Here is a 13,060-nt window from a genome sequence, read left to right on the forward strand (position 1 = left end):
CTACTTACAATATATAATATCTGGACGCTCAGCGATCGCAATTTTCATAGCCCTATTTGGTATACTATCCGGGACTGGAGTTTCCTGGGACTGAATTTTATTGCACGCCTCTGCGAGTTCTCAATCGGTAACGCAAGGGATGCCGCCTACTTCGTGTTGAATGCAGTGTGGTAATACCTTTTCGTATCTTTCAGGAAAAATAGTGTTAACAATTTTGCGCAAACTTTCTGGGTAAGTAATTTGTAGGGGTTCTGTGCTTTTTTATTTGGATAATACCACCCAGTTAACAGTTCTCCAGGCGATGAAATCAGTTTATTCGCAATGTTTCTTTAAACTTTTTCATTTCCTAGTTTTAATAGCTGTTTTTAAAGATTGCTTGGCTGATCTGAAATTGTTAACAAAATCGGGGCTCCCTCTACTACGCTGCATTTTACGTCTAGTGCGGAGGCAATTTGATCTCAGTAGCTTGATGTTCTCGTTCCACCAGTAGCACGAAGATATGTGTTTACGCATTACTCGCCTGGGCATTAGTTCTATTCTCGGCAATTGCTCGATCATGTATTGAAAGACTTCGCTATCAATCTTCTTGTCCTTCCACTTTAGACCTATTAGTTTGGTTGTGACTTTGGACCCCCTTTAGGTATATATATATATATTTCAATATATATACATATAATTGGCGCGTACATCCGTTTTTTCGGGTGTTTGGCTAAGCCCCTCCTCCTATTTGTGGTGTGCGTCTTGATGTTGTTCCACAGATAGGAGGACCTACTGTTTTAAGCCGACTCCGAACTGCCGAACGGCAGATATTTTTTATGAGGAGCTTTTTCATGGCAGAAATACACTCGGAGGTTTGCCATAGCCTGCCGAGGGGCGGCCGCTATTAGAAAAATGTTTTTCTTCAATTTGATGTTTCAGCGAGATTCGAACCTACATTCTCTCTGAGTTCCGAATGATAGTCACGCACCAACTCATTCGGCTGCGGCAGCCGTCCCCCTCCGTTAGGTAATATCCATTATAATAGCCTGACGATCGCTCTGGGTGTGGTTCTCACTCACTCTCCATTTGATCTTTCTAGCAAGGGTAATGTCTATGACTGATACCAATCCCCTCTTCGTATAAGTATAAGTTGACCCGCTATTTAAAATAGTAATGTGGAGTAGCGTGAATGCTTCAAGGAGCAATTCTCCTCTTTTATTTGTTTGCCGATTACCTCATTCTGTTGCCCAGGCATTGAAGTTACCCGTTATAATTAAAGGTGATTTTCCTATAACTTTCATTACAATATTTTTAAAAAGCCGTTTGTGTTGTTTTGTTGTCGATCTGGGTCTTACGTAACAGCTGACAAAATTTATTCCATTCATTTTGCAACGCACGAACCCTTCCCCAACACTATACTCCTCTTGGAAAGCAAGTCGTCCGCACATTTCCTGTTGTCGACTCACTTATAATGGCGATATCAGCTTTGATTTCCCTGACTGTCTGTAACAAAATGTCTTGAACAGCTTCACAAGGGTTTATGTTTATGTGGATGATTCTCATTGGCTTTTATTTGACAGAGCTCACCTAAACGCGGGACACCTGTAACTCCCAGCGATGTGGTTGATATTTTCCTTTCTTTGCGCCTCGTAGACCACGCATTTCGGGTTATTTTGGCATTCTTTAGTGAAGTCGCCGTCAGTACCAGATTTTTTGCACTGTTTTGATCTATGTATTTCGCTGGAACAATTACGCGGCATGTGGCCATACTGTAGCACCTATAGCACTTTTGTAACGAGACACCCATCCAGTACTGACTTTGCCAATCCCTATGAGTTTTTTGGCTTTTATAGCTGGTAAGCTAATGGTGGCCGTTTGAGTGCCGTATATGCTGCTCTGAGTCCAGTTATATCTGCCAACTCTACTTCGTCGAAACCAGACGAAGATTTAATCGCATGGTGCAGCTCTTCTTTGAAGGTCACTTCATCGATGTCTTTACATTCTATTGTGACCCGATGAGTCAGCGTCTTCACTGTTTCTTCACTACCTAAGTTCCCACGATAATCCTTAGTAGATTTTTCACACGATTTTGTCAGCTCGATTAAGATATTGCCTTTTTGGGTTCTCCTTATTGTCGATACTGATGAGGAATGCTGTGACTGCGTTCATTTGTCGTATTCGTTAGTTAAGCTTTGCAGCCATTGCAGTCAGAAAGTGAATTGTCGTACATCGCACAACGGGGACGTAAGTTTCCTACTGCACGAGCGACTTGAATTTTTTAAAATCATCAAAATTATCGTCTTTTTAGCACTTGGTACTAGGTAACATTGCGGCTGAAATCGTCGACAAAAGTAAACAAAAAACATGCACACCCTACTCTGGGATTCCCACTCTTCTTTGGGTCACAAATATCTGAATGTATCAAATCGAAACGTTGTTTGGCTCTTGTGCCAGGATATTTGAGGGCCAGCCGGTTTTGTTTGCCTTTCATGCAAGTAATGCATTCCTCACCATTTATCGACGATATCTTTAGACCTTGCGACGACTTTTGCTCCTTAGTTAAATTGCTGTCACAAATATGGCCGAGGCAGCGATTCCATAACTCATGGTCATCACTCGCAATAATTGCTTTGTGTCCACTATCTATGTATGTTGTGTACAGGTCAGTCGATATAATCCATTCGCAAGTGACGTTGTACCGATCAATTCCGAATTCGCATTATAAGTTTCACAGCCCGTCGAAGTAAGACGATTCTTCTTCCTTTAATTACCATTTGATATTGGAATATTATCAGTGATATTTTGGGAGAATTGTGGAACATATGTGCCAATAGTAATTTTTGCTTTGGATCGACGTTCCTCTTTGCCAGTATTGAGAAACATGTCTAAGTCACCAATACATTCCGCTTTAAGACTTGAATTAACATTGTTTTCTGAGCGTTTTCTAAGGAAAGCAAGCTGCCTTTGACATGTGGGAAGTGGCAACGCTATCGGCGTACCAGTCTATCGAGTTTACATTACACGCTAGAAGCGAAGCAAGCAATACATTATCTAAGCCTAAACATGCTTGTTCTTGATAGGTTTATTTTTCTTCTTTTGGCAAACCTTCGAAAAATGCCCAATTTGCTTACAAAAATGACATGTAAATTGTTTATCTTTTACGTCCAATGATCGTAGTGTGGTTCGAAGTGTTGCCCTTTGGATCTAGCCTCGATTTTTGCAACAACGTAGTTTTAACAAACTCAATTGTTAGAGTTTTTTAAGTATTTTCGATGGTCATAACTGATGAGTCAGCCAGAGTAAGGTCTGTAAGCAAAACAAAGGCTGGGGCCATAATTCTGGAGTGTGGTCGGGGAGAAAAGTTTCGCCAGAGTTCGGGCATGAACTGAAAAGCACGGTGCAGGACAGGGTTTCCATCGCAAAGTTAAAACCGAGCACCACGATTAAGATACGAGATCTGGACTCCATGACGGCCAAGGCAGAGGTGGAAACAGCAGCCCGTAAACTGCTCACTAACCAGGAGGAACATATACAGACGAGGATCAAGGCACCGAACGCGCGGGAGCAGAAGGGGCCGCGAAACTCATCAAGATCGGCGACATAAAAATCGGCTGGATCCGAGCCAAGATAGGAGTATTCGAACAAATTAAGAGGTGGAATCGCTGCCTTGGGATAGGGCACACAAACAAACTGCACTGGTCCTGATAGAAGGGATACGTGAAGCATATGCGGGAAACTAGGCAAGAAATAAAAGACTGCAAAGCAGCCATCAATTGCATTCACGGCGTAGACGCGAAACGCGACCTTGTCGACCACCTGCCAGGATCAAGGAGATGTGCACCAGCTAAGAAGCGATGAGAGTTCTCTTTTCACGTGGGTCTCCTTGCCACGGGGATGGGGCTTAAACGTAGGTTAGGTTCTACCCTGCGGTGCCGATGCACGACTAGGCAATCGTGAAGGCAGAAAAGCCGCAAAAGAACAGCATGTCATTCGTTCTGCAGATTAACGACGAGTGCCTGCCAATTCTCAAAAAATCTGACAACAAAATGCGGTTTGGTCTAAGGAAGGCCAAACTGAAAATTTTCAAAGCATACAGCAATGAGAATGAGGATGAGCCAGATGAGGTCGACAACAATATACAGCTAGAAAAACTCTACCTAGCTGAAGACGACAACAAACCCGATGCCTAGAGCCATACAGGTGAATCTGCAGCACTCGAAATGTGCTACAGAGAACTTGGATGTCTTCCTCAGGGAAGGGGGCATCGACATCGGATTTATACAGGAGCCCTGGGTCAGAGACAGTAAGATTAAAGGGTTCCAAGACAACAGCAACATCAACATATCCTACAATTAAGCAGACGGTAAGCCCCGTAGAGTAACCCAGTCTAAGCTTCAACACATAAATAAAACCATACCGTCCAGTGAAGACTTAGATGAGAAAGTAGAAGCTTTCGAAGCTTCGTTGCCGAAAGGGCTTGAAGCTTCATTACCCGCCACATATGGCAAAACAACCTACCCTCCCTGGTGGAATGAAGACTTAAGTCAGCTAAGGAAAATGATAAGAGAAATCTTCAATATCTGCAAGAAACACAAGTACCTCAAACCCTACAAAGATTGCCTTAGGAAATACAAGAAAGCGATCAAAGAGGCTCGGACAGAGGCTTGAAGAGATTTTTGTAGCTCTATCGAATCTACCAAAGATACGGCCAGACTAGGTAAGCTTTTATCCAAAGAACACTCCTGCCCTTCCTTCTTGAAGAAAGATAACGGAGAATGGACAAAATCCTCGGCCGACACACTAGAATATCTTATAAATACACATTTCCCAGGCAACACAGAATATATTGAGAACAATAGTAACAGTGTTCAAACATCCAACCTGTCATCCATTAAAATTAATCACATCGTATCCCAAGATAGAATATTATGGGCGATGAAAAACTTTGAGCCATAATAAAGCAGTCGGTCCAGATGGGATATTCCCAGCCAAGCTGTGGAACACTCAGGAAGCGACGATTCCTTGGCTGGAGGTCTTTTTCAGAAAAAGCCTTATGCTAGGGCATATTCCAAAAAGCTGGGGAAGGGTTAAGGTGATTTTTATCCCCAAAACTGGTAGACGCGGTCATGATACAGCGAAAGATTTCAGACCCATCAGCTTATCCTCCTTTATTCTCAAAACTCTCGAGCGATTGTTGGATGTATATCTCAGGGAGAAGATTACAGACACAACGATTTCCCCATCTCAACATGCCTACCTCAAAGGAAAATCCACAGAGATAGCTACTCATGAGGTTGTAAGTGCGATTGAGAGGTGCATAGAATACAAGAAATACTCAATAGTCGCTTTTCTCGACATAGAGAGGGTGTTCAATAATGTTAGCACATGATCCATCATCGAGGCTCTTAATATGTTAGGCATAGACATAGGTCTCAACGAATGGATAGAAAACATGCTTAAAACTAGGATAATCATTGGTGAGGTAGGCAGCAGCACGGTAAAACGCTCTGTCAACAGGAGAACCCCTCAGGGAGGAGTATTGTCCGTTGTGCTTTGGTTACTAGTCGCTAACAACATCCTTACCAAATTCAACCGAAGGGGAATTAAAGTAGTGGCGTACGCGGATGACATAGTGCTTATGGTTTTAGGAATGTTTCCAACCACAATCAGTGAGATTATGGAAGGAGCTCTGGTATTACTCGGCAATTGGGCCACGGACTTTGGTTTAAGTGTAAACCCGAGAAGAACTGAACTGATGCTATTCACCAAGAAAACAAGGTACCAAACTTTATTCTTCCAAAACTAAACGGTGTCAGTCTCCCGCTAACCCAACAGGCAAAATAACTAGGTGTTATCTTAGATCCCAAACAGGCAGTAGAGTACAGGGTAAAGAAAGCGAATATAGCACTTTAGACGTGTAAGAGAATGTTGGGAAAAAATGGGGTATCCAACCAAAACTATCCAATTGGTCCTATACAGCAAGGTCAATACTTATATATGCGGCACTAGTCTGGTGGCCTGTAACAGAAAAGAAATACAACAAAACTAAGTTGAACAAGATGCAAAGAACAGCGTGTATCTTAACTACAGGAGCGCTTAGCACCAGTCTTACTGAAGCGCTCAATGTACTAACTCATCTGCTACCAATAGATTTACACATTAAAACAATCGCTACTTGCCGCGCGGTGAGACTCAGAGACATAGGAAGCTGGACAACAATGTCGTACGGTCACAGTAAGATCCTCCTACAGGGACCCTCGCTGCTCAAAAACAGATCAGACTACAAAGTCCCCGACCTTAACTTCAAGAAAGGCTTTACGGTACGTTTTCCACCGACAATCGAATGGAACAAAGAGAAGGTGATTGGAAGATACGATATCGAAATCTATACCGATGGTTCTAAGATGAATTGTGGTGTGGGAGCTGTCTTCCATTCGGAGCCGCTCAACCTATCTCGGTCAATTCGTCTTCCTGACTATGCCAGCGTGTTCCAGGCAGAACTGTTAGCGATCAGAGAAGAATGTAAATCACTAAAACTCTACAAGGAAGTTGGTGCAGGAATAGGTTTTTCTCAGACAGTCAAGCAACTATCAAGGCCTTACACTTCAATTTCATTTAATCCAAACTACTCTTACAGTATAGAGAGGAGCGGGAAATGCTTAGTCATTGGCTTGAAATCATTCTGATATGAGTTCCCGGTTACAGGAACATACGGGGTAATGAGAAAGCTGATGAGCTAGCAAGAAAAGGTTCAACACTAGAAATATCAGAGGCGGTGGCAGTCTCCACCCCACCCAACACATTAAAAGCATCCATCGCTTCACACTTTCATGCTTTAGTCGAAAGAAGATGGAAGCAACTAACTACAAAATCCAAAGGACGAATGATCTGTTAGGATGCTCTCGGCCAAACATCTCACGCATCACTGCAACCCTTACAGGTCATTGGAAAGTAGTAGACTCAATCTACCCTTCAATCCCATCTGCAGAAGCTGTCAAGCGGAAGGAGCGAGGGAAAGTCTTCTCCACTACTTATGTGACTATCCAGGGCTAGCTAGGGTACGACTCCGCTCCTTTGATAAGCCTTTCTTGCAGCAATTTAATGAGATCTCAGACATCGAGATAAAGAATTTCCTGCTATACTTGGATTTAACTAAATGGATTTGACTTAGAACAAAAAAAAAAACAAACCTCATTCTACGAGGACGGTGGTAGTAAAACGGTGCTGGTCCCTAATTCGGATTATTTCAGTGGAAATACTCAACCACTTCAACAACAACAACTCCAGGTAAACAGGCATAGACGCCGCACAGCGTACGCTTTGCTTGAATAGATAGCTGTCCAGAGGGAGCTAGATGCGGTCATCATCAGCGAGCACTATGGACGGATCGCCAAGGGAACCTGGTTCGAGGACGCAACAGGAAAGGCCGTACTCTGGTTCCCAATCGGTAGTGCAGTCGCCGTCACACAGGACGGAGCCGGCCGTTGCTACGCATGGAAAATGCATTTGGAAATATGTATTTGGTCTTATGCCGTTCGGGCTCAATAATGCGCCAAGTATTTTCCAACGAACTACAGACGATGTGTTAAGATCCAAAATAGTCCATGTCCTGTCTATGTCGACGATATAACATTACTGAATATTACAATTATGCCAACATGAAGCTTAATCTAGAAGAGTCGACGTTTTTTTAATGGTCTGTTACAGTATGTTGAAAATGTGTAGCACTATAAAACGTGCACACACAGTTTACACAAATTTTACATCCCAAGGAGCGTAAAGAAAAATGGCAGAAAGTGCAGAGTAAAAAGGAGCCGATAAACGATAGGAAGACCAGCGGCTCACTTCACCCGCGATCTGATGTGATTAAAATCGAAAAAAGGTGGAAGGTACAACGTATGCGGACATACTTCACGCTATTAAATTCAACGATATGCTAAGCGAAATCGGCGATAAAGTGAGGACAATGAGGCCTACGCAAAAAAATGGGCTGTTGATAGAGCTGAAAAGAAACAAGCATAGCGAATCATCTAGTTGTCAAACTGTTTTCAAAAAAGGCCTGGAAGGTGTTGCAACAGTCAATCTAAAGACTCATTGCACCACACCGCAATGCAAGGCCTTATAACAGAACTGAATTCGGAGGAAGAGTCGCCGGACGCGATAGCAAAGCAAACACAGGTAAAGAGGCCAGATAAATTCGCCATCAAAAGTATGCATGCCACGACGGCGGTACCCAGCCCACATTTCGCTACTCGCTGTGGATGCCAAAAAGGTTCTGGCGCTCGATTCCCTTAAGGTGGGATGGGTACGTTGCCGGTGATCAGAGGTAATCTTTCAAAAAAAAAAATACCAGTCTAACGGTTAGACTTGATAGAAGTGAAACCTTCCGTAAAACAAACTGAGAGAGAATAAGACGAAAGCAGCATTAGGAGCGGGATAATTATAGATTCATTATAATATTGCTATAAAGTTCATATTTTATTTTCTTCATTTTATCATTATTCATCCTCAATGTTTTCAATTTCAACAAATGATACGAGTGGCTTATGATAGATAAAATATGATACAAATGCTTTGGTTTCGATGTTGTCAAAAAAAATACCCAAACGGACCGAAGAAACAGACTTACAAATTTCTTCCATTTTCGTCTACTTGTATTCATATAAAAATTTATGTCTCTTCCCACCAAAGCTAAATGTATTAGTATATTTTTTCTTGTATTTATTCAAGGCTGAAATCCAAAAAACTGTTTTCAATAAATAATCAGAAATGTCCTACAATGCAAATTTCAAAAAAAAAAAAATTTTATTTCTTGTGATTCGAACCAAAAATTTTGGATCGGAAGCTCACATTGCTAGCCGCTCGGCAATCGCGCCATACTGTCGGTGTTGGCCTAAAAGTTATTTAGTTCGTCGCTACGTTTATATGTAATTCGTTTCACTTTTTCCCAAATCACTCCCAACGATTCTAAAGAAGTTTTCACTTCAAAAATTAATGTACGAAATATTTATACCGATTCACTTAAACTGACTTTCAGTATCTAAACCAAAAATAGAAAAGCCAAAAAACTGTTTTCAATAAATAATCAGAAATGTCCTACAATGCAAATTTCAAAAAAAAAAATTCCATTTTCGTCTACATGTATTCATATAAAAATTTATGGCTCTTCCCACCAAAGCTAAATGTATTAGTATATTTTTTCTTGTATTTATTCAAGGCTGAAATCCCGGCGGTACTGCAATACCGGGTCAACCCGTGGCAGAGGCGGAGCAAGCCCATAAAACACTCCGCGCATTTCAAAAAATTAGTTTAACATTTGTTGTCCTCCGATGGAGGATCTATCAGATGTTAAGATGATAGGAACAGATACCACACTACCTACTTCAATAGATTTTCTAATAAGCCTTTTGAGAATTTACACGCTCACAAAAATTAATGTACGAAATATTTATACCGATTCACTTAAACTGATTTTCAGTATCTAAACCAAAAAACTGTTCAATAAATAATCAGAAATGTCCTACAATGCAAATTTCAAAAAAAAAAAAATTCCATTTTCGTCTACATGTATTCATATAAAAATTTATGGCTCTTCCCACCAAAGCTAAATGTATTAGTATATTTTTTCTTGTATTTATTCAAAGCCGAAATCCCGGCGGTACTGCAATACCGGGTCAACCCGTGGCAGAGAAGGAGCAAGCCCATAAAACACTCCGCCCATTTCCAAAAATCAGTTTAACATTTATTGTCCTCCGATGGAGGATCTATCAGATGTTAAGCTGATAACCACACTACCTAGTCAATACATTTTAAATAACAAACCTAATAAAACTTTTGAGAATTACACGCTCACAAAAATTATTTATATCAACATATAATATAACGCTTCGTAACTAAATAACTTTTAGGCCAGCGACGACAGCGTGGCGCGGTAGCCGAGCGACTAGCAATGTGAGCTTCCGATCCAAAATCCTTGGTTCAAATCACAAGAAAAAATAAAAGTTATTTTTATTTAGTTCGTCGCTACTTTTATATCAACATATAATATAACGCTTCGTAGCCAAGTTGGTCGCTTTTTTCGTTTCACTTTTCCTCAAATCACTCCCAACGATTCTAAAGAAGTTTTCACTTCAAAAATGCTACATATGTTGGGCATACGATCATGTAGCGACAGTATGTAAATCTTCCGGTCGCACGAAACTTTGCCGTCGCTGTGGTGAGGACGGCCACATGGCAGCGAGTTGTAGAAATTCAGGAAAATGCGCACTATGCGCTGGAACACACAAGGCTGGTGTCACAATATTCCCGCACCAACAAAAGGCGGTACGTAAAATCAGGCGATGATAATCCTACAACTCAACCACCGCCACTGCAGAGCTGCTCAGGACTTACTCGGGCAAACAGTCGTCGAAAAGAAAACAGACATCGCAATGCTTTCGGAACCCTTCGAAATGATGAACTCTCATAGCTGGCTAGCAGACACCGAAGAACAAGCAGTAATCTAAGCGGTAAACGACAAATTTTAGTCAGAGCAGGATGCTAACGCCTTTGAAAGGGTACTCGTGGATGAAGCTGGACAACATATTTTTTGTGAGCTGATGCTTTCCATTTCAATTCAACCGGGCTATTCGGGTCATGTTCTTCGATTTCGATGTAACTCCAATATGTTGCTCTCTGGTCAAAATAATGAGACCCGTGTTTTTTTTGTTCGCCCGAAAAAAATCTTTTTCAAGAGTTATCGGCAATTTTGTTTTTCGGCTCAAAATCGATTTTTTTTTAATTATATAAAATTTTTTTTTTGAATGCACATAACTTAGTCAAAAATAAACCGATTTTAATTATTCTGGGTTCAAAATGATCGTCATTATTTACACGAGCGACTTCATGTAGAAACAATTGCAAAAAAGTAGTTGAAAATTTTTTACTTAGCAAAAAAGAAATAAAATTGATATTTTTTCGAAACTCAATATTTCAAAAAGCGTATTTTTTTTTATAATTTTTTCCAAATCAAGGAGACACCTCAAACTTCAATTGAGCTGAATGCCCAGTAGCTAAAATGAGTTGCTTTCGAGTAATGAATTTTTGAGTAAAAAACCTGTTTCGCACTTCTTGTTTTTTGGAAAATAAAAAATGTTCAACTACTTTTTTGCAATTGTTTCTACATGAAGTCGTTCGTGTAAGTAATGATGATCATTTTGAACCCAGAATCATTAAAATCGGTTCACTTTTGACTAAGTTATGAGCATTGAACAAAAAAAAAATTCTTATATAATGAAAAAAAAAATCGATTTTGAGCCGAAAAACAAAATTTCCGATAAATCTTGAAAAAAAAATTTTTCGGGCGAACAAAAAAATACGTGTCTCATTATTTTGACCAGAGAGCAACATATTTGAGTTACATCGAAATCGAAGAACATGACCCGAATAGCCCGGTTGAATTGAAATGGAAAGCATCAGCTGTTATGCACCTCCAAGATGGCCACTCGAAAACTTTACCTCGTTGATGGCGGCACTAGAGCTAAGCCTTAGGGGTAAGCGACCGATTCTAATTGCGGGTGGCGTATGGTCCAGAGGTTGGGGCAGTAAGTATACAAACGCAACTTCACAAATTGGAATTAGGACGGGCTACTCATAGCGATTACTTGGCCATTGTAATGAGCGTACAGAATGTACTGCCGCGGACTGCATCTAAGACAGTTAGGAAAAGATGGAAGTAAGTAGGTTTTAACGCAGTAATTTGTGGACAAGTGTGGATAGACACATACATCTTTCGCAAATCAGCAGAGGAGATAGCAGGAGAAATAGCCTTCCGGTTAAAAGGAGCTTGCGACGCAACTATGCCGAAATCTATAAATGATACTAGGGAAATCGCAAGCCAGTGTATTGGTAGGCGGATGAAATAGCCAACCTTCATAATGACAGCAACTCTGCTCGAAGAAAGGCTCAAAGAGCGCGAGTCCGTACAAACTGCGATGAACTAGAGGCGGAATATAAATTCAAAAAATTGTGGCTTAAAAATGCAATCCAAAAAAGCAAAAATTACTTCTTTAAGAAGCTGCGAAAGCAAGCCGACCACGGTTTTTGGGGATAAGCTTACAAGATAGATATGAGCAAAATTGAAGGACCAAGAGCGCCACAGCTAACCTGTCCGGTTATAATGAAACAAACAGTTTCAGTACTCTTTAAAGTTCTTACAAGTAAAAAAGTTCCACAAGTAACGGAGGAAGAAGTTCTTAGGACCTTAACGAGGATAAAGAGCAGCAATGCCTCCGGGCCTGAAGGGATTCCAAATGTAGCGAAGTAATTCGGAGTGATTATTTATCGCGTAATGATGAAAGTAGTCATTCCATTTCAATAAGAATTTGTTCTGTAGGCATTGCTTTATTAGGCAATAGGGCCTTGTTATGAACGAAGTTTGTGAAATAAATAAGTTGAATTTTCTAATTTCCCGGACTACGTGCATTCCAAAATTTGTTGCAACTTCTTGAATCCTTTTTTTTTAATAGCAGAAAATCGCCCAGTACGTATAACACTTTTCGTATTTGTGCCTCTCACAAACAAACTAAACCATGCTATATTGAATACTCGAAAGTCGGATGTACGTAGCCCGCAAAATTAGAAAATTCACCTTATTAACAAAAAAAACTCGTAGATACTGATTTAAATAGTTTTAAGTCAGTTTTTTCAAGATCACCAAAATATAGAGCCGGTTCCTTCTAAATAATTTTCGCAACAGAATCAGCCAATTCACCTTGAATTCTACAGTGACCTGGTATCCATATAAATTTAATTTTATTTGTTTGGTCGATAAGCAAATCTTGTACGCAAGTTAATGAAACACTGTTATTGATGAGACTTCGTACAGCAGGGATGATAGATTGATTGTCGGGAAAAATGCAAAGTTTACCTTTCTTCTTGGAGGCAATTAGAGCGGTTTGATATGTAGCAAAGATCTCACTAGTAAATTTTGAAGTCGATGTATTGCTGGAGGTGACTACAATGCAAAAAAACTCTATATGGGGATAAAAGCCAACGAGTTGGAAAGGCCGAAAATTACTAGACGCTTTAAGAGAAAATAATG

The 13,060-nt window shown here is 40.5% G+C and overlaps 1 non-coding gene and 1 pseudogene across 1 annotated transcript; both read right to left on the reverse strand.

The window, feature by feature from the left end:
* Nucleotides 1–9,187: 9,187 nt before the first annotated feature.
* Nucleotides 9,188–9,373, reverse strand: LOC129251395 (U2 spliceosomal RNA; annotated as a pseudogene).
* Nucleotides 9,374–9,613: 240 nt separating this feature from the next.
* LOC129251399 (U2 spliceosomal RNA) lies at nt 9,614–9,814 on the reverse strand. The gene has a single exon (XR_008582955.1). It is a non-coding gene; the product is annotated as a U2 spliceosomal RNA (small nuclear RNA).
* Nucleotides 9,815–13,060: the final 3,246 nt, after the last annotated feature.

The sequence above is a fragment of the Anastrepha obliqua genome, unplaced genomic scaffold (assembly GCF_027943255.1).
Source record: "Anastrepha obliqua isolate idAnaObli1 unplaced genomic scaffold, idAnaObli1_1.0 ptg000012l, whole genome shotgun sequence".
Classification (NCBI taxonomy): domain Eukaryota; kingdom Metazoa; phylum Arthropoda; class Insecta; order Diptera; family Tephritidae; genus Anastrepha; species Anastrepha obliqua.